This window comes from Lycium barbarum, chromosome 11 (assembly GCF_019175385.1).
Source record: "Lycium barbarum isolate Lr01 chromosome 11, ASM1917538v2, whole genome shotgun sequence".
Classification (NCBI taxonomy): domain Eukaryota; kingdom Viridiplantae; phylum Streptophyta; class Magnoliopsida; order Solanales; family Solanaceae; genus Lycium; species Lycium barbarum.
Window position 1 is genome coordinate 19,855,010 of NC_083347.1, and position 27,916 is coordinate 19,882,925.

Genomic DNA, 27,916 nt, shown 5'->3' on the forward strand with positions numbered 1-27,916 from the left:
GGTTTTGCTTGTTGAAAGAATACTCAAAGCGGCTGGTACATATTTGTCACCCCATAAAATAAATCAAGAAAAAGTCTGTATCGATTGTACAACATGAGGAATAGATGAGATATCGACGAATAGAACAAAGGATAAGCTTGTCTGAACCAAATCACGAAAGAACTGGAAGGGGCCTAAGATGGAAAGTATCACGTAAACACAAAAACCAAAGGCAAAATAAAGATACACATTTCTATGACCATGCCTTGAGAGGGTATGAAGATGCATCTTTTATGATGTTGGTGACACTAAAATGGAAAGATACTTGTGGAATCAATTAGAACAATTTACAATTGATGGAACTAATCACTGTGATTCAGAAGCAACAGAAACTCACTCTGGACAGATCAAAAGTTGTACAACAGCCTAAGGGCAAATGGCAGACACTAGATACAAAATTTTTGCTAGAAGCTTTAAAAAAAAAGTAAATGTTAATCTGCTTTCTAAATGAAGTCGCACTCGAACAGTAACCCCCACTCCTCAAACGACAGTTTCTCCCAGGCCTCAAAAGAATCAGTCATCATCCTGCAATAAAGAGCGGAGGAGGGGAGGGTGGAAGCAAAGAAGGGGAACAAGAAATCAGAATGTAAATAACTTCAGCTCATCGGCATTTTTTTGTCAGATAACATATGCAACAATCTAAACTACTACAAGAAAAAGACACCTTTGAAGATGTTTCTTCTTCTCTTGCGACTGTAAGATCCTCTTGTCAATCATATCCTCAATAATAAATCTCACAATCCTAGTAATGAGAAGACAAAAATAAGAGCCATTCAAGGGCATAAAAATACAAGAATGCAAAATACACCTGACTGGTTTATGTTGCCCTATTCGATGGACTCTATCTTGGGCTTGCTGCTCTACAGCAGGATTCGAGCAGGGTTCCATCAAGAAAACCTAGCATAGGTCAAGAGATGAGCCACATATCATGTACTTATTTAATAGACGATTACAAGTCATAATGGTTCTTTAAGTGCAAATAAAAGTGAAGTTGAAATATATCAAGTGAACAACATAAGAGGAGATCTAAAGAGAAACAGGAATGCGACACTAGATATCCACAAGTCTTTGGATCTGAAATGGTTACCAGAGTCAACATTCATAGAGAAAGAAAATAGATCACTTACATGTGATGCAACTGTAAGATTAAGGGCAACGCCTCCAGCTTTAAAGCTCGCAAGCAATATCCTGCAATCTAGATCCTCAGTAAATCTGGTAACTGCTGTGTCTCTTGCAGAAACAGACATGTTTCCAACTAATTGAACACATTTGACGCCCGACTGCCAAAAACATACATGACAAGCTTCTTTTTTGTTACACACTGACAAGAAAAAAAGGAGGGGAAAATGGGAAGGAAGAACATAAAATATTTTTATATCTTACATTCTGAAGAGAATATTGTATCAGATCAAAAAACGATGTGAACTGGCTGAAAACTACTTGCAGAACCATCTCTTTCAAACATGAACCTAATTTCTTCTCTCTACATTTCAAAAAAAAAAAAAAGTAGAAATGAACATCAAGCATGTATTTAGCTGACACCCTTCACTTTGAAATTCATGATGGAGTTCCGTAATATCAAAGTAGAGATACTGTAGCAATATTATTGAACTAGATCGAAGAGTTAAGCACACTAGCGCAGCGTCAATCAAATTGATAAGATTTAGATTCTTCAATTCTTTCACACTTGAAATGGGGAATATAATTAATGCATAGGCCTCACTTATTCAGGTGAATGGGGCACAACTAGATTCACAAAAACAGTTGGGTTTTCGCCAATGCAAAAGCACATTAATAGAGATACAAGATCATGAGTTCACACCCCTTGGGTTAGAACATCATCTTAGTTCTAAATCTGGTCATTTAGATGGTATAACTCTGAGAATCAATTAGCGGCATGACACTCCTTGCTCTATTTGTGAAAAGGAAAGAAACACATTAGGAAAAGAAGAAAAGCAAACTGAGAAGAAATATGATAATAGTGTAGAATGTAATTGCATACCAGAGCTTCTATTTTAGTGCTTGTCCGGAAAGGATCGAGCTTAATTTTGTTCAATATACTTGTGGACTTAAACCCTTTGACAGTAGGTTTAGTAAGAGAATGCCGCTTATCATTATCTGTGTTGGACTCAGCATTTGTTTTCCAACACCCATAATATGTTTCAGAGAATTCCACTAGGAAAGGATGATCCAATGCCTTCAAATGACAGGAAGCAAAAGAAAAAGGCTTGTATTTAAGCTCATGTATAGGGAGGTAAAACTATATAATACGTGGGCCAAGCATAATAGAAGGACAAGAAAACTAAAAGCAGCCACTTCAAAAATCAGTTTTTTCATATAATGCAAAAGATTTAGCTTTGACATGAGAAAATAATTTAAGCAAACAAATATCTTTAATAACTTTCACAATGCACATCAAATAAGTATTCCATAGTCCAATCTTTTATACCGATTTACATTTGGTCCACTGTCAGATTAATTCCTGTGGTTACATAATTCTCTTGACCAAATTGTATTAGCTGTCCATTTTATCATCCAAATACAGATCCACCAGTCCAAGACTTCAATAAAACTAAAAAAATGTAATACTCAATGTAATACTATAGTGATTAAATTTTAACGAGAAAACATTTATGTAAAAATTACACCAGAAAATTGAATAGGAAACAGAAGATGAAAAATATAAAAGAAGCTGCAGAACAATAAATATATATGCAGGTTTCACGCATGTCATTTATACAACATTGTCTTCGTACCTGCTGTATGCGTGTATTTAAAGAGGGATAGTTCTTCCTTAGAGGTCCAGCCTGAGCATATCTGCACAAAATACATCAGGGGATAAAAATACAGTTAGAAATAAAAATATCCTCTTCATACTTTTAGCAGGCGAGGTAATGACACAAATGATTGAGAACTTTATGGGAAGAAAAAGACTTGTAAGATCTTACGTATTTAGTATACCTCGAAACTAACCCAATATGTTCCAAAACTACTTAAGAACAAGTAATTGTCGGAAACACATTACATGCAAGTACTTCATGCATAAGACAAGAAAACAGGATATGCAACCCAAAAAGGAAAACAAAAATGAGCCAATCCCGTGAAACAAATTCTATGGGAAAATGCTACTTTAGTGTGACCAGCAAATTTGCAGCGCAAGAGACGAGCAAGTGGAACTTGCAAACAAAAAGAGCTCAGTTTTGAAAATAAAGTATCAGAGAGAGCATACTTATCCAACTTTGCCATGGTTTCTTCTAACATTTGTAGGTAGTAGTCATTTTCATTCACGTCCAAAGAATCTTTTCTCACAATAACCTGAATCCAAAAAATAAGTAACAAACTACACCCATGGGAAATTATGATCAAACTGAAGCACACAGCATTAATGTAAGACATAACTTACAGTCTTCCGGGGAAGTGCAAGATCTGTAGCTCTCTCCTTTTTGGTACGTTTTAGCAATATGTTTTTCAGAATTTGGTGCTTCAACAAAACCATAGCATCTCTACCAGTAGCATTGGATTGAATTGATTATAAAGGTTTTGCAATATACTAGAAAAAGAAGATGTTTCAACTTTACCATGTTAGCAATAAGATGAAGCCTCAAAAGTATGTATATTAATTACGTATTAACTTACTCTATTCCACCAGAGAAAGTGGCGTGCACGTTTGTGGCGGCACTGTGGGCACTCAGTTGAGAATCTGTAGTACATCACATTTTTTTGAAATAGACAAAATTATAAATTGTTATCGCGCCAGGTAGGGGTACACCACATTTATCAAAGAACATATTATAAAAGAGATTTTTTGAGACAGTTACTAAACCATTTCAACAGCATTGGTTGAGAAGCAAAGAATAACAGATATTAAGTACTTGAGCCATTGCATCTTTTCACCCTCAGGATAGGAATCAAGATTTAAAAACAGAAACTTTATGTATACCTATAATCAAGTGCTCTGCAATCACAATCTTTGCAAAAGTAATAAGCGTAAGGAGTAACTTGTAAGAAACGGACCTGTGCAAAAGTAAAGAATGTAATTAACCGCACAACAATAAAAAGTTCTGAAAAACGATAAACCTGCAGAAGTTTAACTTACGAACGAGTACAATTCTCCCATACGGCTCTGCAGGGGTATACCAGTTAAGGCCCACTTGTAAGAAGATTCTAAAGCAAAAACAGCTCTTGCCTTGTTGCAGTGTGCATCTTTTACATAATGATCCTATGCCACAGAAGTGCAATCAGGTAAAAAAATTGCAGATAAAAAGATTTAGTATCAAATGTAATTTAGGATTCTACTCTCATGAACGACTAGTTCCCATGACTAGGGCAGGCAGAAAGTAAAATAACATGCAGCATCATTTAATATAGGAGCAAAGATCACATAAAATCCATGATCTGCTATGAAGATAAAAGATGGCTATCAAACTAAAATTTCACATGATGAGCAGTTAAGCAAATAAATGAATTAACTTAGGACAAAGACAAATTTCATGTTCTTATACTCTGATAAATTTTAATAGCTAAAATGTCATAGAGGTATGTAGGTACTCTCACCGACATTATTCAATAATTAACTGTAAAAGTTTCATCATTACCATTATAAGACTCTTCACGGCATTCTAAGAGCCAACATAAGACTATTTACATTCTAATAACCGCCATAACTTCATTATTCAGCAGTTAGCTATGTAGAGGTTTCTTCATAACCGCCATAGCTCATTAAGAATTCACCACACCAATCTCCACATTTTCAAGTCTAGCTTTGTAAGATATGGCCTTGGCCTAACTGTGGGGTCCAGCCCCATACCCATGATTTAAGGGAAATGTTTATTTCCTTTGACATATTGTGTGAAAGTGATCTGCAGCCATTTGTTTTGGCAGACTCATCTTTGAAGAATTGGCACTGGCCAATTAATGCCAAGAGAAAAATTGCACATTCCATCCCTATAAATAGAGAGCTCTCTTTCAGTTTAAAGACACACCAAAAATCTCAGACAATACATCTGAGTAAGAGCAGAGTGAGGTATACCATAGACTGTGTAAGAAAATAGTCTGTGAAGAAAAATAGAATGTGAGCGATATTGTAGTGAGGTGGGAAAATCAAAAGAGTGTTATTTCTTTTGAGGGTGTAGTGGCCTTAGGAGTATTTGTACTCGTTACTGCACAGTGTAAAATTTCTTGCTATAGTGATATCATTTGCTCCTCTTGGCCGTGGTTTTTCCCTTATTCAGAAGGGTTTCCATGTAAGATCTTAGTATCATTATTGCTTCATTTTACTCTTGCTGATTTAACCATAACTTAATGTTCCATGTTTATCACTAATACCGTGAATATTATTTTTGCGGCTCTATTTTATTCCCAACAAGTGGTATCAGAGCCAATGTTCTGTCTGAGTATGCTCTGTGGTTGCAGCACAGTTTGAACTTCCATATCAGAAAAGAATTACTTTGGTCTCCTAATAAATAATATTTGTATTTGTGATAAACGATGAAAGCCAACACTAGTAGAATGATTACTTTGAGTGGTATAAATTATGCCATTTGGAAGGGCAAAATGGAAGATATGCTCTATGTCAAGAATTTTCATCAACCTGTCTTTGCCACTAAAAAGCCTGATAATAAATCAGACGAAGAGTGGAATTTGTTACATAGGCAGGTTTGTGGTTTTATTAGACAGTGGGTTGACGATAATGTGTTGAACCATATTTCTGGGGAGACACATGCTCGGACCCTATGGGGGCATCTTGAAAGTTTGTATGCTCGGAAAACTGGAAACAACAAGATGTTTTTGATAAAGCAGATGTTGGGTTTAAAATACCACGATGGTTCCGCAATGACAGATCATCTGAATATTTTTCAGGGGATCATGAACCAGTTATCCGCTATGGGCATTAATTTTGATGAAGAAATTCAAGGCTTGTTTCTACTTGGTTCCCTACCAGATTCTTGGGAAATTATTAGAACTTCATTATCAAATTCTGCTCCGGATGGTGTGATCTCTATGGATCTTGCCAAGAGCAGTCTTTTAAATGAAGAAATGAGAAGAAAATCTCAAGGTTCCTCCTCATCAGATGTCTTGGTGACTGACACTAGGGGGAGAGGCAAGAATCGTGGTTCTCAAAATAGAGAACATAATAGAATCAAATCCAGAAGCAAACTTAAAGATATTGAGTGCTATCATTGCGGGAAAAAAAGGGCACACAAAGAAGTTCTATTGGATTTTAAAAAAGGAGAATAGAGATAAGGAGGAAAAGAAAGAAGATGGCAATCGTGTGGCCACCGTTACTACAGAAGATCTTGTTACTGTCCTTGATGCAGATCTGATAAATATTTCTTGTGATGAGTCAAGCTGGGTTGTGGATAGTGGTGCCGCATCTCATGTGACATTAAGGAAGGAATTTTTCTCATCCTATACTCCGAGTGACTTTGGAACTTTGAGTATGGGTAATGAGACTGTATCTAGGGTGGCTGGTGTTGGAACGAGTTTTCTGGAAACTAGTATTGGAACTAAACTAGTTTTAAACAATGTAAAGCATGCACCCGATGTTCGTTTGCACTTGATCTCTGTTGGTGTTTTGGATGATAAGGGATATGTCAGTACCAATGGTGCTAGAAAGTGGAAGCTTACTAAAAGTTCCATGATTGTGGCTCGTGGCGAAAAGCGTCGTGGTCTATACTAAACTACGACCTCTACCTGTGTTGATATGGTGAATGCAGTTGAGAGCAATAGCTCTTCAACATTATGGCATAAGAGGCTTAGCCACATTAGCGAGAAAGGACTAAATGTTCTGGCCAAAAAGAAATTGTCAAATTTCGAAAGTGCTAAATTAGAAAAGTGTGAGCATTGCTTGGCTGGAAAACAAAATAGAGTTTCTTTCAAGTCTCATCCTCCTTCAAGAAAGACAGAGTTGCTTGAGTTGGTGCATTCAGATTTATGTGGTCCAATGAAGACAAGGACTTTGGGTGGTGCACTTTACTTTGCTACTTTTATTGATGATTGCTCAAGGAAACTTTGGGTCTACGTCTTGAAGACTAAAGACCAAGTGTTGGGTGTCTTTAAGCAGTTTCAGGATTCAGTTGAAAGAGAAACTGGAAAGAAGCTGAAGTGTATTCGTACTGATAACGGTGGTGAATATTGAGGACCTTTTGACGAATACTGTAAGCAACAGGGTATCAGACACTAGAAGACTCCTCCTAAGACTCCTCAGCTTAATGGTTTAGCAGAGAGGATGAACAAGACCTTGACGGAAAGAGTCAGATGTTTGCTTTCTGAAGCAAAGTTGCTGAATTCCTTTTGGGGTGAGGCTTTGTTGACCGTCGCACATGTTATTAATCTATCCCCTGCGTTTGCTTTGCAAACTGATGTTCCAAACAAAGTTTGGTATGGCAAGGATGTTTCCTATGACCACTTGAAAGTGTTTGGTTGCAAAGCTTTTATACATGTGCCTAAAGATGAGAGGTCAAAATTAACTGCCAAGACAAGGCAGTGCCTCTTCATTGGTTATGGCCTTGATGAGTTTGGTTACAGGATATGTGATCCAATTGAGAAGAAGGCCGTGAGAAGCCGTGATGTTATCTTCGTGGAGGATCAAACCGTTGAAGATATTAACAAAGCGGAGAAGACAAAATCTTCAAGTTCTGAAAGTTTAGTTAATCTTGATCAAGTCCCTCATACAAATGTTGATGACGTTGGTGGGATCGATGACGATGGTGATGCCCAGAATCATGTTCCAGATCAACATATTGATGATGATAACGATGCTGCTATTGATGAGGTAGAAGGTCTACTAGACAGCACATTCCTTCTTCCTGTGATTCACCTAATGAGTATGTATTACTCACTGATGGGGGAGAACCTGAATGTTATGAGGAGGCCATGGAAGATGAGCACAAGGATCAATGGATTGAAGCCATGCAAGATGAGATGAAATCTTTGCATCAGAATCATACTTATGAGTTGGTGAAATTGCCTAAGGGCATGAGAACTTTGAAGAACAAGTGGGTGTTCAAAGTTAAAGCCGAAGAATACAGCTTGAAGCCTAGATACAAAGATAGATTGGTTGTTAAGGGATTTGGTCAAAGGAATGGTGTTGACTTTGACGAAATATTTTCTCCTATCGTGAAAATGTCCTCCATTCGGATAGTTCTTGGTTTGACTGATTGGGGGTTTGAAGAAAAACAAAGACGAAGCTTCGTTCCTCTCCCCGACACAACCCACATTCACAAACGATAGTTGTTTAGAAATGCTAGTCTTGATTTGGAGATTGAGCAGATGGATATGAAGACTGCTTTTCCTCGTGGTGACTTAGAAGAGGAGATTTATATGGAACAACCTGAGGGCTTCAAGGAAAAAGGTAAAGAAAATCTTATATGCAAACTTAAGAAGAGTCTATATGAATTGAAGCAAGCTCCCAGACAGTGGTACAAGAAGTTTGAATCTGTTATGGGGGAGCAAGGCTATAAGAAGACTTCTTCAAATCACTGTGTGTTTGCACAAAAATTTTCTGATGATGCCTTTATCATCCTCCTGCTATATGTGGATAATATGTTGATTGTAGGCAGGAATGCTTCCAAGATTGACGAGTTGAAGAAACAGTTGAGTAAGTCTTTTGCAATAAAAGACTTAGGTCATGCTAAGCAGATTTTGGGCATGAGAATTACTCGTTCAAGAGATGAAAGGAACCTTTATTGTCACAGAAAAAGTACATAGAACGTGTACTGGAGCGCTTCAATATGAAGAGTGCTAAGTGGGTTAGCACACCTCTTCCTGGTCATCTGAAATTGAGCAAAGAGATGTGCCCTACAGCAACGGATGAAAAAGAGAGAATGACCAAGATTCCTTATTCCTCTGCCATCGGAAGTTTGATGTATGCAATGGTATGCACTCGACCAGATATTGCTCATGCAGTCGGTATTGTTAGCAGATTTCTCGAAAATCCAGGGAAAAAGCATTGGGAAGCTGTGAAGTGGATACTCAGGTATCTAAGAGGAAGCTCAGATGAATGCTTGTGTTTTGGAGGATCAAATCCAATCTTGAAGGGCTATATAGATTCTGATATGGCAGGTGACCTTGATAACAGAAAATCCACTACTGGATATTTGTTTACTTTTTCAGGGGGAGCTATATCATGGCAGTCGAAGTTGTAGAAGTGTGTTGCACTGTCTACAACAGAAGCAGAGTATATTGCGGCTACTGAAGCTGGCAAGAAGATGATATTGCTCAAGAGATTTCTTCAAGAACTTGGATTGCAGCAAAGGGAGTATGTTGTCTATTGTGACAGTCAGAGTGCAATAGACTTGAGCAAGAACTCCATGTACCATGCGAGAACAAAACACATTGACGTTAGATATTATTGGATTCGTGATCAGGTAGAGAACGAATTATTCCAGGTCAAGAAGATTCACACGAGAGAAAATCCTGCAGATATGCTGACCAAGGTGTTACCAAGAGACAAGTTTGAATTGTGCAAAGAACTTGTCGGCATACACTCAAACTAGAAGCCCGGTGTACCCTTCTTCAGGTGAATGGGTCTGAAGGGGGAGATTTGTGGGGTCCAGCCCCATACCCATGATTTAAGGGAAATGTTTATTTCCTTTGACATATTGTGTGAAAGTGATTTGCAGCCATTTGTTTTGGCAGACTAATCTTTGAAGAATTGGCATTAGCCAATTAATGCCAAGAGAAAAATTGCACAGTCCATCCCTATAAATAGGGAGCTCTCTTTCAGTTTAAAGACACACCAAAAATCTCAGAGAATACATCTGAGTGAGAGCAAAGTGAGGTATACCATAAACTGTGTAAGAAAATAGTCTGTGAAGAAAAATAGAGTGTGAGCGATATTGCAGTGAGGTGAGAAAATCAAAAGAGTGTTATTTCTTTTGAGGGTGTAGTGGTCTTAAGAGTGTTTGTACTCGTTACTACACAGTGTAAAATTCCTTGCTATAGTGATATCAGTTGCTCCTCTTGGCCGTGGTTTTTCCCTTATTCAGAAGGGTTTCCACGTAAAATCTTGGTGTCATTATTGCTTCATTTTATTCTTGCTGATTTAACCATAACTTAATGTTCCGCGTTTATCACTAATACCGTGAATATTATTTTTGAGTCTATTTTATTCCCAACACTAACTCAACCCAAAATCTAGCTCATGAGGGGAAGATCTATAATAAGCTTGAAGAATGTCTGGTACTTACAAGTTACATAAAGAGATCATATAAATGGCAAATGGACATAAACAGGGAAACCAATGGAACGCCAATTGAAGAAAACAACAACATAATGCATGAATCTGTGAACGTATGACTTGCCTCATCCAAAATGATGCGATCCCACTTCACTAAATGCAAAACTGACTTCCTCCTAGAAACATTGACTGAATTATCAATAGAACCATCGTCACTCAATTTTTTTTGTAGAATCTGTTTTCTGGTCCAACATTTCTACTCGAGGGTTTGAGTTCTTGTCGTGCTGCTTTGGCCTATAGTCAGCCTTGATAGTGGAGTACGTAGTAATACAAAAATCCTATTCCTCCAGTTTGTGCATAAGTTTCTCCATGTTGGCGCCATGATAAGCGAGAGTTTTATTGCTTCCTTTAGTAGTGCAACGTTCAATCTCACGAAACCATGCATTGCTCCAACCACAGGACAGACAACAAGAGTTCCTTTTACTACCGGGAGTTCCTGGGAAGTACTTGGTGAAGATGAAATTGTATGGAATCACTAGATATTTTCTGTAATTCGCGTTTAGCAAGCACAAGTGCGATGGCTTGAACAGTGTTCCCCATTCCCATTTCATCAACAAGAATACCCCCTTTGGATTTAGATTCTTCTTGCTTTAATGACCAAGCTAACCACTCCTTTTGGTACCTCAACAGTGGAAAGATCAAATCGGATGATGCCTCGGCAGTTTCAGAAACTAACACATTCTGATTATCTAAGTCTAAATCATCTGAATAATTCTCAAGAAGGAAATTATCCATTACTTGTTCCAGTTTTTCCCATATCAAAAGTGGTCTTTTCTTTTAATCAAGTACTTCTTTTGAAATTCCCAAGTCTGACATATTAAAATCGTTACTCTCTTTCTGTCATTGTTGCTAAATTTTGTATAATTCAACCAGAGGCATGACTCCTCGTCATGAAAGGTGGTTCATAATCTCTCTGTTGCGCCGTCAAGATGCTCACTGTGTCCTCTAGGGCTTCGTCCTCCATATCATCAGGGGTATGGCTCCTCGCTGTTCGTCGGGTGTACCCTTCCGTCCGATAGGAGTCTTTTTGTCCCCCTCATGACGACTTTTGTCGGACGGATGTTCTTTTTGGGTTTCGAAGGGTACAGGATGCAAATCGTTGCGCTCAACTATGCCGTTTGTTGCCTAAACTGATGTTAATCTGGTCGTTGACACCGTTATTTTCCATAAATGAAATGAGATTTCTTAGTGAAAGATTTAAGCCAGTTAGTCCCACAAATGTCCAAGTTCCACGGTGAGCGCCAAACTGTTTACCCATAAAACGTTACAGTTGAATTTGTAAATATGGTTTATGGATATGCTGATTGTGATGAACAAATTAACAAGTTAAAAAATAAGAATTAGCAATAGGAACTATGAAGGACGATTCAATTAAACGAAGGAACAAAGCAAGCCTGAATCTCGGTGTTGCTATGAGCTGAGACCGTTGTAGAAGACTTCTCAACAGATTTTGGAAACTCAATGTAGAACAAGACCTTCAGAAATAGAAGTGCTATGCTCTGTTAAATGGAGAGACACGATCCACACCCTCTTAAAGTCAAATGGATGCCTATCACAATGGCCGAGTAACGTCCGGAGAGGATCTTGGGATCTTACGTAATCGCTGACCTCTCAGCTTCATTCCATCGGGCCACTGACCCATACTTAACCCCACTCCCCCAGAGCCGTGTTTGCGAAGACCGTGTGTAGGACAAGTGTTATGACCGGTTACATGAACTTAATCGGTACCACTTGATCGCTGACTCATGCCTGACCTGTCATGTGTATGTATCTTATTGACAACTCCGGATTTTACCCAATACACCATGAAAAAGGGGAAAAAGTGAAAAAAACTTTTAAAGTCCCTTGTTTCTTGTTGTCATCAAGCTTGAAGTTGTGCAACAAACTTTGATCCGTGACCTGCCCAAAACCCGACCCTTTTTTTTCCTCCCCGGCACCACCATAGTTAAGATTCCATGATATTTTAATTAATTTTGTCATATAACAGCTATATGTGTGGACAAACTTTTTCATGTTAACTTCACTAATTGACTTTGCAGGTTTTCTATATTATTTCAATAGAAAAAAAAAAACTTACTAAAAAAACTTTGAATACGCCAACTTTCAACTTCAAGGAGAAAGTAAACTATTTCCTCTGCATCGATTTTGGATAATTAGCATACATATGGGAAAAAACAGAGCTGAAAGGCAAATTAAACTTCAAAATTAATGTAGAATTTGACATAAATCAATGAAAGCACCAATGCTACGATTCAAATACACAAAATCGAAAGGCAAACCCAACTAATTATATATTAAACAACGGAAAATAACGATTACAACTTGAAATTGTTCGACTACACAACTGGAATGAAATTACTAGAACTTCCACGATGCCAACTGAGTGCCCTATTTGTAACTGCTTTCTATTAGCCTTCATTACTCACAATGTAGTCACCAAGTCTTTTATTTTTCATTTTCACCCTAGAGCTTCTCCTAATTATATTTGTCGCATCTAAAGTAACATCTGTACCCGCGGGATCTCTAGCATTCACAACATCTTGTGTCGGTAGGGAGCCCGATGAAGAAGATTCGGATTTATTATCGGTAACGTACTTCTTGTCCTTCTATTGCTGTTCTAATTGCTTTTTACGTAGGGATTTCGCTTCGGCTTCAAGGATTTTCTGTTCGATCGCCAATTTACCGTATTTTATCCAGAGATTATCGGTAACATCTTGGCTTTGTTTGATCAGTGAATACATGTTGCCTGCTTTAGGTTCTCCACTGCCCTGTTCAGTGTATCAATGAAAGCCGGGTTCACTTTAAATAAATAAATAGACACAAATCAAAACCATGTAGGAATAGAATTTCACTCCTCAAAACCATGTACGAATAGGATTTGGATTTAATTTTCTCAACCCCAACACAAAATAGGAAATTTTCGTGCAACAAGAAATCTTAGATTTAAGAGTCTTTATTAGTACTATGTTACAAGTGGCATTTAGCCCTTGCTAAGCCCGGGCCCAAAGCTAATACTCCCGCTGTTTCAATTTACGTGAACTTATTACTATTTGGAGAGTCTACGAGGTGGTTCTTTGACCACGTTTTCCTTACTTTTTTTTCTAAATTATTTGAATTATAAATTATTATGACCTATAGTACTTTTTATGTAGTTTCTAAATATATAAAGTAAATTTTATTTTTATAAACTTGAAAAATCTATGTCAAAATTTAGGATCAAGTTTTAAAGTTTGACTCTCGTACTCTGAAAATGTTCACATAAATTGAAACAGAGGGAGTATAAAAGTTGTTCCCTTCGTTATTCTTCTAATGTTTTTTAGAATATAGCATCCAATAATTCAAATTGAACTTTATCACATGTTAGATTACTCATTTCTTTTGAAGTAAGATGAAAAAGGTCTATATATCTCATGTACTATTCAAAAGTATTAAATTTTTTTTTTTATCTTTCAGTAAAATCTTAAAGCTTGATATCTTCCTTAGATTACCAATGTCCTTTTCATATTAGCTGTATCTCAATCCATAGACTTTTCTCTCTCCATTTAACTAAATATAACAAATATAAAGATAACATAAGTTCAACAAAGAAACATTTATAAGATGTGTAAACAAACTAATAAGGGACTTAGACAAAGAGGAAATTATAGAAGGAATTAATACATTTATCAAAATGATGGACTTTAATGTTGCTTTGTCCCTCTACTTTCCAAAACCAATCCAAATGTAGTAAAAATTATATTGCCCCAATTTGTAAGAATTATATTGCCTATAATGTTAGTTTAGAAATGCAACAAATTAAAAACAGTAAAATAGGAACTCATAAAACTGTTGGCAAATATACGTGTGATTTCATCTTTTCAAATATATATATATGTTTTAAACAATCCTACTCGGTACTTCCTCACTCCTGAATATCTTCTTATCATGTAGTTATTATCTCTAAGTTTTTTTTTTTTTTTTTTTTTTAATCTGAACTCTATCCAGTCATAAATCTTGTTACACTGTTCATCTCTATCTTTTAACTTCTGTTCTTAATAATCCTCTTCTTTAACCACACCCCGAACATGGCCAACATTTAGTCCTTTATCATCTTTTGGACATTTTAATGGCCGCTTAACAACTAGGAATTTACAGGTTAATCCATCGAGTTTTTTAAGAAATTAAGAGAATAACTATATAATAAGAGTAATAGATTCATAATAACAAGAAAGTACTTAAACATAGATTTATATGACATAGATTTACAATAAATACTTTAATAATAATAACTGGGAGATTAATACAGAAACATAGTTATAAAAACTTACATGACTTAAAGACGGAGAAAGGTTTCCCTTTCGGGGAACCCCAAAAACTACTTCTCACACTTGGAGGATTATTGATAAAACTAGTACTATTTTACAGTAGAGGTTTATATTAAAAAGGTTTGGATTAGGAAAAGGATTTAAGGCATTTGATGAAAGGGAAGGGGAATATGGATTTCTTGGTGTTTGGTGCTCGTATGTGTTCTTGATGATGTCTTTTGTTTTCACAAATGACCTCTATTTATAGGAGCTTCCGGACTTCAACTTTAGATTTCAAATTGTTAAAGAATCTTTCTGAATTCAGCCGAGTAATCATTGGGCCTCATCATCACGTGAAAATTTCAGAAGAGTCCTTATATTATTGTCCTTGTTGGTCCTGTAGCTGCTATATTAAAGCTACTTTATAAAGTTATCTTCATCCGTCTTTGTTGCTTTCTTCTATCGAATCTGCTTTTTCTTTGTCTTGGCTGTAGTGATTATATGTCTATCAGTTTTTTTTTTTTAAGTGTCTAGATTGTGTAGTGCAATAGAATCAAAACTCATCCCCGAGTCGACGTAGTTTGGATCTTGTGAATCTTGAATTGCACTATTCTGAAAATCTACCATATCTCTTTCAAGGTCTGACCTATCTACTGGAGACATTTCTGGACTTGGGGATAGTTCTGGACTAAGATTTTTAATTATGTGCTTGTCTTGATCTTCTTTTTTTTGAAAAAACTTTTCCAATGTCTGTTTTACTGTATCCTCTATTTTCTCACTTTTTCTTTTTTGATAATAAATTTTTCTTTTTTGAATTGTTTCCTAGTGTTAATGTTTTTGGGAGTCTTCGCCTTGTCAGAAGTGATGAACAACCTGCATCTTCACTTTTTGACAAAGTGACAGCCATTAACGGATTTGATAAGTCTTTATCAGCTACCCTTTGAACCGGACTAGATGTATCTTTATTCGATACAGTGGATTTTACTGCATTCATTGGGGAATGCACACCCGTCTCATCCATTTTGTCTTGAGACTTCAGTAAAATCATTAAATCCTTTAAACAAAGGTTTCTTGATGTCTTTAATTGAATCTATAACTTCCGGCCAAGTTTGAAAAATGCCGTTTGTTTTGCCGTGTATTACAACATAAAATTTAAAAAAATTGTCTTGATTTTTGTCTGTAAAATATTGGCAACGAGCATTTAAAGTTGCTATAAAATGTTTTGTGTCTTTTTTATTGTATGATATCCATAGATTGTCTACTAAACATGTATGTGGTCTATCTATTACACATTCTGGTAATTTTCTAAATGTCATGTTTGCCTGTGGGAAAAATATTAAATTATGTTTTGGACCGAACTGTATTCTTTCTAAAACATTACTTCCTAATGAAGCTTGTGGTCTAAAATGAAGATTACCTAATATTGTTTGTCTGTAAATGTCTTGGGGTGAGGCTTGAATGCCCTTTCCCTTGTGTGTAATCTTTGGGATTGTTGGTCTCATGCTGTCAATAATGAAATAAAGTTATTAGTTGACAGTAATTTTTAACCTACTTAATTGGTCTGCTAAGTTATTATCTTTTCCCTTAATATGTTCGAAAATTAAATTGTATATTGAGATGGTATCTATAAAATTTAACCATCTTCTCCGACTACTATTTTTATCATTTATTTTTTGGTGAAATTTAACTATGGCTTCACAATCTATTCTAATTAATATTTCTGGTTTATTTAAAATATATAACCTGAAACTATTTAGTCCGTATATTACAGCTAAGATTTCGGCATCAATACTACTCATGTTGCCTTTTTCTTTGTACTTACCACTTTGATAAGCACATATTTTTTCTTCACTTTTATTACTATATCTATTTGGTCTTGCTTTTAACACTGCTCCCCATCCTTCAAAGTTACCATCTGTTTCTATAATTAAATAGTCCGTTTCTAATGGAATATTTAGGTCAGGGATAATTTTTATTTTTTCTTTAATTTTTTGTGCTAATTTAATATCTTCTGTATTAAAATGTTTTTGACCATTAGATCCTGTCTTAGAATATAAAGGTCCTGCTATTTTTCCTAAGCCTTTTATAAAATTTCTAGCATAATTTATTATTCCTAAAAATATAGTCTTAAGGTCCAAAAATCTTTTATCTCTGATACCGAAGAGAGCGGGGGAATAGAAAAATACCAAAGAGATAGGGGGTGTAGAAAAAAAATTAGAATTTAGAAATTGGAAATTCAAAATTCAAAGTGATAAAGGCAAGGACACTGTGGTTTGTATCAAGTTTTAAAAAATCCTACTCGGTACTTCCTCACTAATCAATGTCTTCTTATCATGTAGTTATATATCTAAGTTTCTGTTTATCTTTTTTTTTTAATCTGAACTCTGTCCAGTCATGAATCTCGTTATACTGTTCATCTCTTTCTCTTATCTTCTGTTTTTAATAATCCTCTTCTTTAACCACACCCCGGACATGGCCAACATTTAGTCTTTTATCATCTTTTGGACATTTTAATGACCGCTTAACACCTAGAAATTTACAGGTTAATCCATCAAGTTTATTAAGAAATTAAGAGAATAACCATATACTAAGAGTAATAGATTCATATAACAAAAAAGTACTTAAACATAGATTTATATAATATAGATTTACAATAAATACTTTAATAATGTACATAACTGGGAGAGTAATACAGAAACATAGTTATAAAAACTTACATGAATTAAAGACGGAGAGAGGCTTCCTTTTCGAGGAACCCCAAAAACTACTTCTCACACTTGGAGGATTATTGAAAAAACTAGTACTATTTTATAGTAGAGGTTTATTACTGCATTTCTATCTAAATAAGGCTTCTTGTTATATATATATATATATATATATATATATATATATATATATATATATATATATATATATATATATATATATATATCACACTTGGAGGATTATTGAAAAAATTAGTACTATTTTATAGTAGAGGTTTATTACTGCATTTCTACCTAAATAAGGCTTCTTGTTTTATATATATATATTTGAAAACTAAAGGTTGTACTACAACTATCTTTCATCAAACATCCTTATTGATCTTAAAGTTATTTATCTGATGAAAGATTGTACTACAAAACTTTTTGAAACTTTATTAGAGTTACCTTACAATACATTAGAAAGAACTAAAGGGAAAAATAGTGAAAAGGCAATGATTTATCACTCATCTAGTTACACTAAAAGACAAATATTCTTGTAATTGTATATTTTAAATTGTTTTTATTCAGTTATTTTTTTATCTTAAAATTATTCTTTCATCAAACATCCATATCGATCTTAAAGTTATTATCTGATGAAAGGTTGTACTACAAAACTTTTTGAAACCTTATTAGAGTTATCTTACAATCTTGTTTCACATGAAAAATCTCGGAATACATTAGAAAGAACAAAAGGGAAAATAGTGAAAAGTCAATGATTTATCACTCATGTAATTGCACTAAAAGAAAAATATTATTGTAATTGTATATTTTAAATTATTTTTATTCAGTTATTTTGGCTTTATTTTTAAAATTTAGATATGCACTAAATTGGAATCAGTTCAAGTAATGCACCATATATATATATATATATATATATATATATATATAATATAATATAATATAAGAAAGTACGAATATTAATTCGGGGGAATTTGTGCTAAAAATGTTTTTTTATTGAATGATGTATTTAATTGACGTTCATTTTATTCATAAATTTAACCTACACCTATATAATTTTCTAATCAGTTTATCCTCTTACTTTAGTTGATTTCATACTTTAAAATATTTAAACAGTAATACATTCCCTGACCTTGAGGTATATTTTCCTCTTCTCTCAATTTTTATCCAGTTCTCAATAACATATGTACTCAAGTATAAGCATCACAATTCACAACTAAGCTTGAGTACTAAATCAAGTGAAATTCGGAAGCGCATTATCAATTGGGCATGTCTATGCTAATACAAGCTCAGAGAGCAAAATTATTACCAAAAGTCGTGCAAATGAAAATTAAAACTCCGAAAAAGATTAGAGAAAATTACTTATTTAGGTGAAAAATAACAGCAACAAATCAATGAAATTGCACTATAGAAGCATGAACTTTACATAAAGGACACAAAATTCGATAGACACTTTTAGATAAGTAATACAAAATTTTCAAATTCAAAACAAAAAGTGGGTGAAACCAGTGAAAAAAATGTTTGGGACAAAATATGTTTATCTTCAATAAGTTAAGAACCAAAAGTAGAGCCCTTTAACTGTCGTCCAGCCCACTAATTGGCCATAAAAATCGTTAGGAAAATAAATTGAGAGTAAATTAATGATTTGAAAATTAGATAGAGAATTGTCATTACACAAATTCAGGAGCAATGGGGAGGGTATTAACATTAATATGTCCATCAACTATATAGGTGACAAAGTAGATAGTGGAGATAATAGGAATTCAACTTTTGCTTACCAATTTGCAGCAAAATTTGTTCTTTTCTCCGTTAGGTTATTGGAAAAAGAAGATCTTGTTCAGCAACTCTATGCGTCTGTTTGATATTGTAGTGCTCCTTAATGAAGCGTTGCCCTCTATTCCAAAAAATAAAACTGTTGCCGTCTCTTTGTTTTATTAGTTTTTTTTTTCCTTAGATAGGGAATTTTAATAAGAAGGCATTTTAGTAATTTAACTTTCAAGTTGAGGAATTTATGCTTTTAATATAATATATATATATATATATAGATATTTCATAGGCATTCACAATTTACTTTACAACTCTTAATAAAAAGCACTTGAACCTAGGGCTGTGCAAATTAACGGTTAAATCAATAACTCGAATCAATTATTGGGTTATTGGTTAATGGTTCGGGTTAATGGATTACTGGTTCAGGTATCGGGTGGTGCCCTGTGGTTATTGGCTTATTGGGTCGGGTCATGGTTTGGCCAATTTTGTTAACGGGTCAACCGATATCTCGATAACCATTTATTTAATTACAATTCTACAAACCGATAACCGATAAGTTTAACCGATAACTTTCAAATCCGAACCGAACCGACCGATATGCAGCCCTACTTGAACCGGGTCATTCGCACAAATGCCCCTATTTCGGGGTGGTCTTTAATTTTGCCATTTAAATTTGTGATCTTTAATTTTTACCCTTCATTATTTTTAGCGCGGCATAATTTAGATTTCACAAGGCATAGTTCACATTTAACTTCGGCATATATATCTTAACATCCACACAAATTATACAGGACAAGGCAAAATTTTCAACACTCAACATAATCTGAAAAAAGGCATAATTTAGATTTCGCAAGGCATATTTTACGTTTAACTTCGGCATATGTATCATAACATACGCACAAATAAGCTGGAAAAGACAAAACTTTCAACACTCATCATAACGTGAAAAAAAACATAATTTTAGATTTCGCTCGGCATAGTTTATGTTTAACTTCGGCATATGTATCATAACGTCCACACAAATTATGCCGGACTTTGCCAAACTTTCAACACTTAACATAACCTGTAAAAAGGCATAATTTTAGATTTCGCTCGGCATAGTTTATGTTTAACTTCGGCATATGTATTATAACATCCACACAAATTATGCCGAACAAAGCAAAACTTTCAACACTCAACATAATCTGAAAAATGCTAAAAAACTTATTCCGCATAACTTAATTCCTGCGTAATTTATGCCGAACGAGGCAAAAATTCTATTTCGAAAGATAAAAATGTTATAGAAATTATGACTTGATTTGAGGTACAAATTAAAAATCGTAGATATGAGGAACAAAATTAAAGACCATTGCATTTGAAGGGCAACCCGCGAAAAAAAACGAAAAATATCCCCTCTACAACTTAAAATGTACACGTATATTTAAAAATATACTAATAAAAATTAAGTTTAGTTTTTATATTTAAAATATGCTAATAAAAAATTAAGTTTAGTTTTAAGTCTAGAAATATGAAATTTATTACTATACATCATAAAACAAACCTACAAACACATTAGGACGAGTAATTTTTTTTGTTGGATGAAACAACCTTTTCTATTTGGGAAGAATAGTTAAAATATAATTAATGGTGGTAATACAAATAAGATGGTAATAGCCTGTTTGGTCAAACTTTCTGATAAGTTATGCTATTTCGTGTTTTAATGATTTGCCAAACACTCTTGAGGAACCAGATAGGGACCAGGTGTGGTCAGTTCCCTTGGCCGTTGTACAGTCAACTCTACAGCTGTAAAAGCTGCTGCACTGTACTGACTGGCAGCAATGCAGCAGCACAACTGCAGCTTGCTAGAGGCCAAACTAAAAGATGAAATGTCCCTATCTCTTCTCACATGCTCTCTCACATATAAACAACACGTTACAAGGATTAACCTAACACTTGCAAAATCTGAAAATCATATTCTCTCTCGAGTGCTAGCTACCGCTGCTCTCAGGGTTCTCTCAAGAACAAAGCTACTACAAGCTCAAAGACCAGATCTCGACATGGAAGATGTCTTAAGTCCTTAGGTTTGTTGAGTCTTTGTCATATTGTTCTTTATTTGTAATCCTACACTACTTTCAAGAAGTGTCATTGTAGGACAGATTTCAACCGTTGTTGTTTTGGTTTATTGGCTAGAGTTAGTCAAGGTTTGTAGCTCTGCAATAAAGTTATTGTAAATGGCTTACAATAGAGTTATTGTAAAGGGCTTACAATAGAGTTATTGTAAGGGGTGAGGCATTAAGAGGTTAATTCTTAGGTTGCAATAGGTTGTAATATAAAGTTACGTTGCTCAGTTTAGTGAAGTTGGGAAATCCTATTAAGGTAGGTCGTGGTTCTTAATCCCTTGAGTAAGGAGTTTCCACGTAAACATCTTGCGTTATTTACTTTCTATGTTTTACTTGAGGGAACAAATAGAGAACCTAGTTCTCTAAACGGTTCAGTGGAATCTTAGTTTTATCACTTTCAGAATCTATTTATCTTAAAAATATTGTTTATCATAAGTATTTTTTTGAAAAAAAATACTTTTCAAAAGTAGCATATTATGTTTAACTTTTGAAAAATTGCTTATGCTACTACTCAAAAGCATTTTCTTTTCAAAAAAAAAAAAAATTGATCAGACACATTAACCTAAAATAAGTATTAATAAGAAATATACTTTTGACTTTTCAGAAGCAAGCCAAGTGAGCTACTTGTAACACCCCGTACTTTTAATGAAAGTTTTGACCACGATCCTAGACTTAGAACATCAGATAAAGAATGTGGGAATTGAAATTTTTCCGTTATGTTGTGATATGGTGGTTTACGCCCATGAACAGTGGTCGTATTTCAATTTACGACCATGAACAGTGCCCGTAAACTGAAACCAAGAATTTCTGAACATTCTGGAATTTGACATTTTGAGGTCATATGGTTAAATACGGACCGTATTGTACTTTACGGCCCGTATTTCAAAACGTGTTTGGAATTTGAGAAAACTTCCTTGATGGAAGTTGTAGAGCATTGAAATACCTTTCTAACGGTATCTTACGGGGGTCAAACGGACATCTGTGCAAAGAGTTATGGCCATTTTACTGAAGAGAGGCAGCGCAGTCCGTATGACAGAATACGGACCGTATTGCAGTTTACGGCCCGTAAACTTGAAATACGGCCAGCACAGTGCTGGACGTAAACTGCATTTTCCAGAACATTATATGTTCGTTTATATCAGTTCAAGTCATTATTTTTCATTCCCTCAAACCCTAGAACGACCTCCTACTCTCCTCCAACATCAAGAACACCAAGGTAAGTCCATTCCAATTATTCCAACTCAATTCTAACATATATCCTTGTAATCTAAACAAGAAATAATCATTCCTAATCTAGGGTTTTCAAGAAAACCCATCTCAAGATTCAAGAATCAAGATTTAGGAAATCTTTTTCAAAATCCAAGTCTTTAATTCAAGTTTTGGAGCAACTAAGGTATGTAGAACTTCCATCCACATGAGGGAATCTCTATGTTCTTCCCCATGCTTCGTTTCCTTGATATCCATGAAGTTCAAATCTTAGGGCACTAAATCCAATATATTGGTAGCCCGTATTTAAGTATTTATGTACATGAATTTTGTATCTATATTCGTTGTTGTATTCCTAATCTTCCATTACGGTTATTAGGAACCCTAGCTTAATCCATGAATCATGAATTCTTCCTCATGGGTTCTCAATATGATTACATGAAACTTCATGATTTTATCTAGCAAGTTACAAGCATGTTTTCAAGTCAATTATATATATGATTTCGAAATATTCTTATTACTCATGAATCAAGAACATGTTTGCAAGACTATGACAAGTTATCTTATGAAACTATTTTATAAGTTATTTCATGAAACCATGTTTACAAGATTATTGCATGAAACCATGTTTACAAGTTATTTCGTGAAATCATGATTTCAAGACAAGTACAAGTTAATTCACGAAAGTCATGGGCTTCTTAGCCAACTACGTTATTCTCATGTTCGGGAGTTATATTAATACCGAGAAGGCTCAAGATAGCCTGAAACTACGTATGCCAACGTAGGATAAGGATCGCTCCGCCCAGATAGGACGATTCCTTCATATTTTCCCCATTGAGGGATTTGGATCCATTTATGTCAGATTCATGTCTCGTGCCCCGGCAAGGTACGAGATAGCTTAGCTGATCGGGCAGAGATCAGACTCCACGTTTCTCCCCGTGGTGGTTCATGTCGGTATTACAGTTCATGTCATGTTCATGTCTCGTGCCCCGACAAGGTACGAGATGGCTTAGCTGATCGGGCGGAGATCAGACTCCACGTTTCTCCCCGTGGTGGTTCATGTCATTATTACAGATCATTACAGATTATTACAGATTATCTCATGTTTACAGTACTCATGTTTATGTTCAGTTCCAGTACTCAGTTTCAGTTTCAATTTCATGCTTATGTACTCATGCTCATGTTCATGTCCAGGTTTTCAGTTTCAGTTCTTATCATATTATTCATGTCCTATGTTATTTCTTTCAGTTGCTTTATATACCAGTACATTCAATGTGCTGACGTCCCCTTTTATTGCCCGGGGGCCTGTATTTCACGATGCAGGTACGGAGGGGGCAACCCGACTCGCAAGGGGGTCGGATCCTCGACAAAAAGTCGCCTTTTTTGTGAGGACCCACAGCTGGGCCTTGGCCATACTGTGAACCCTTGTGCCAGCCCCTTACAACTGGACACCATGACTTGTCATGACATACTCAGGTATTGTAGCAGTGAAATCACAACAGTTCGCTGCGCCCTGCAGAGCTTCGAACCCGTGACCTCAGGCCTTTTGTTCTCCCAAAGGAGACGACTCTCACCAATTGAGCCCGGGGGCCTTTTGACCCTAAATTTTGACATAGATTTTTCAAGTTTGTAAAAATAAAATTTACTCCATATATTTAGAAACTACATAAAAAGTGCTATAAGTCATGATAATTTATAATTCAAATAATTTAGAAAAAAAGTAAGGAAAACGTGGTCAAAGAACCATCTCGTAGACTTCCCAAATAGTAATAGGTTCACGTAAATTGAAACAGAGAGAGTATTAGCTTTGGGCCTGGGCTTAGCAAGGGCTAAATGCCACTTGTAGCATAGTACTAATAAAGACTGTTAAATCTAAGATTTCTTGCTGCACGAAAATTTCCTATTTTGTGTTGGAGTTGAGAAAATTAAATCCAAATCCTATTCGTTTTGAGGAGTGAAATTCTATTCCTACATGGTTTTGATTTGCGTCTATTTATTTATTTATTTATTTATTTATTTATTTATTTAAAGTCAACCCGACTGCCATTGATACACTGAAAAAGGGCAGTGGAGAAGCTAAAACAGGCAACATGTATTCACTGATCAAACAGGAATTAGACAGACTAAGCCAAAGCCCAGATGTCGGTGACTGGAAAAAATTCGGTAAATTGGTGATCAAACAGAAAATCCTTGAAGCCGAAGCGAAAGCCCTACGTAAAAAGCAATTAGAACAGCAACAGAATGACGAGAAGTACGTTACCGATAATAAATCCGAATCTTCTTCATCGGGCTCCCTACCGACACAAGATGTTATGGATGCCACAAATATAATTTGGAGAAGCTCTAGGATGTGAATGAAAAATAAAAGACTTGGTGACTACATTGTGGATAATGAAGGCTAATAGAAAGCAATTACAAATAGGGCACTCAGTTGGCATCGTGGAAGTTGTCGGTTCTCTCAATATTTCTCATCTCTCTTTCTGCTCTACTCTATTTCTGCTCATCTCTTCTTCTTGTTTGTCTATCTTAATTGTCTAGTAATTTCATTCCAGTTGTCTAGTTAAACAATTTCAAGTTGTCATCGTTCTTTTTCGTTTCATATTATATATAATCAGTCCGGTTTGCCTTTGGATTTTGTGTATTTGAATCGTAGCATTGGTGCTTTCATTGATTTATCCATGATCGATGCAGATGAAATGGTTTACTTTTCACCTTGAAGTTGAAAGTTGGCGTATCTTTTTTTTTTCCTATTGAAATAATATAGAAAACCTGCAAAGTCAATTAGTGAAGTTAACTTGAAAAAGTTTGTCCATACATATAGCTGTTATACGACAAAATTAATTAAAAAATCATGCAATCTTAACTGTGTTAATATTTGTGTTTGTTTTCCATAAACACAGAATCTTAACTCTCCACAAGTGACTTTATGGACTAGTAGGCAGAGTTTACTATTGGCTTCCATGTTAACTAGTTCTTCCCCACTGTCATCAACCTAAAAGCTCGTAAAAGTCTCTTGCTTCTGAGGTAAGAAAATAAACTGATACCGAGTAATGAGTGCAACAATTTGCATCGTGCGTTAAACTAACTCGCAATCAGATTACAGGTTTGGAAATTTATTAGAGCGTTTAACTTGCTGCAACGTATTAATAGACAATTTAAGTCACGTAGCAACAAATCTTTTTGTTGTTTTCATGGCATAAACATTAGTCTAGGGTCCCAGGAACTCTTTTAACTCTACAACGTTATTCTCATCCTTCTAAGGGTGGACGTCACTAATAGAGTCGTAACCAAGCAGCTGCTTAGCTGGCCCAGACAGAGGGTATTGCACATTTAACTATCGCATGTTGGCCCCGCTATGCTTCAACCGTAATTCCATCATCCACACAAGCGGACTAAAATGCTCGCGGTCCAGGCATGTCTCTCCTCATTAGTCAGCTTCACTATCTTCTCATCCTCGGGACCCTTCACCGAGTTGATATCCAAAAGAGCCCGAGAAGCTGGAATAATCTCATCTTCCGTATACTCAGGAACTCCCGAATCCAACATGTACTTTGTCAAGAACTTACCTAGGTACAATCTCTTCATCCATGATATCTAGTCCGCTGCATCTCATTAAGCATGAGCTCACCTACATTGATGGATTGTCCTGTCATCAAGAAATAAATGAAACATATACGAGCTCGTGTAACCTTTGTCCAGTGCTCTCCCAGTATGATATGAGCCTGAACGATCAACTACCAGACTCGGGCTGGCTTTTGAAACTCACCTCTCAGCATCTCGAGGTGCTCCCTACATCTATTGCAGGTCCACAAGACCCTAGGTCTCTCCACACATAGAGTATGAAGGATGTCCCTATAGGTCGGTCGCAGATGAACTCAGTGAGTGTCTTGTTGGGAGAGGGGGGGGGGGGGGGTTCCCTGATCAGTTACTTGCCATTTGCCGTGTGGTAGCGTATAGTTCTTTGACTATATGGGTGCGGCAGAGAGTCCAAACCCGTTCTTTCATAATTGCTAATACTCTTGGAAAATTCTTCTCTACAATTGCCTCATCAATACCCACTCAAACACATAGCGGTCGTGCAGTTTGAAATTCTTATACCACTTCCTGCCTTCATCATTAGTAAGCTTGGGTCCATGACGGGACCTCTTTGGTGGTCTGGCAGATTATTAAGCAACTTCTTTACAGTGATTGCTAGACATATCCTCCTTATGTTTCCTCGATGACTGGGCAGCCTCGGATGGTCTAGCTACAGATTTGTCAATCTTAGCTCTTCCAATTTTTCTTATTTTTACCTAAAACTGTAAACAACAGAAGCAACACGCTAGTTGTATCTCAGAAGGCAAGTCAAAGTAAAAGTAAAGGTCAAACGGACCCCACACTTAAAACTTAGTATTAAAGATATAGGGGTGCAAAGTGTAATTAGACTAGACTAGAGGGTGCATTTGTACAGAGCTGTTAGTTAGTAACTAACTGCCTGAGCGCCGACTTGATTAGAAGATAAATATCTTATACGAGCATTGTAAGATTCATTATTTTACAGATCAATCGAAAATAATGAGAGCATTTGACATGTTAGGAGTGAAATCTTATTGATAACACCAGTGCCTACTATAAACCAAGCCTATGTAGTAGTAGTTCAGGAAGAAAGTCAAGGAACAATAGGAGTAGGAGCTGAACAAAGTCAAAGAACAATGGGAGTAAGAGCAACAAGTAAGGAACCTCTAATTGTGCTAGAAGGTAGAGGTCACAACTTTATCATGGACAAAGTTCCAATCTTAATCAGACAACAGGTAGAAGTCAGAATCACAGTTTTCATCCTGGACAAAGTTCTAGTCAAAATCAAAACTATTATCCTGGGGAAAGTTCTAGTCAAAATCAGAACTATTATCTTGGACAAAGTTCTAATCAGAATCAGAACTATCAACCTGGACAAACTTCTAGCAAGAGTCAGAATTTTTACACTGGATAGAGTTCTCCAAGTACATATCCTAGAAAACATGGAGGTGTGGTATGTGAGCATTGTGGATATAAGGGACATTTGAAAAATAAATGTTACAGACTAGTTTGATATCCTCCTAATTTCAAGAGCAAAATTAGCAACCACCTGCACAAGAAAGGGACCACATGTCAACAATGCAGCTGCTTAAGGAAAAATGGAAAACATGAGTCAACTTACAAGGACATCATCTCTTAGAGAGCCAATATGAAGATGTGCTGAACAGGTTGAATAACAAAGAGATTGGAGAGAGCTCAACTGCATTCAAAATGACATGTATTATTGTTTTCCTGGCAAGTGTACTTGAATGAGAGTGAATAGTAGACTCAGGTGCCTTTCACTATGTTCCTTCGTGCAAAGATGTGTTGAATAATGTTAGTGCAATTGAAAAATAAGGCTGTGTTGGAGTACGGAAGGGGTTTGCAGGTTACTCATTTGTATGGCCTAAAATAGAATTCTAGACAATGGAACATTAAACTCACTGATGCATTGTTTGAAGCAGGATACATTCAAAGCCACTATTGATCATCCTTTGTTTACAAAGAGATCAGGACAACACCATGTAGTCATTATATTCTAGTTTA

The 27,916-nt window shown here is 35.7% G+C and overlaps 1 pseudogene; it reads right to left on the reverse strand.

Moving 5' to 3' along the window:
* Nucleotides 1-293: 293 nt before the first annotated feature.
* Nucleotides 294-11,056, reverse strand: LOC132619524 (ATP-dependent helicase rhp16-like; annotated as a pseudogene).
* Between the last annotated feature and the right edge of the window lie 16,860 nt (nucleotides 11,057-27,916).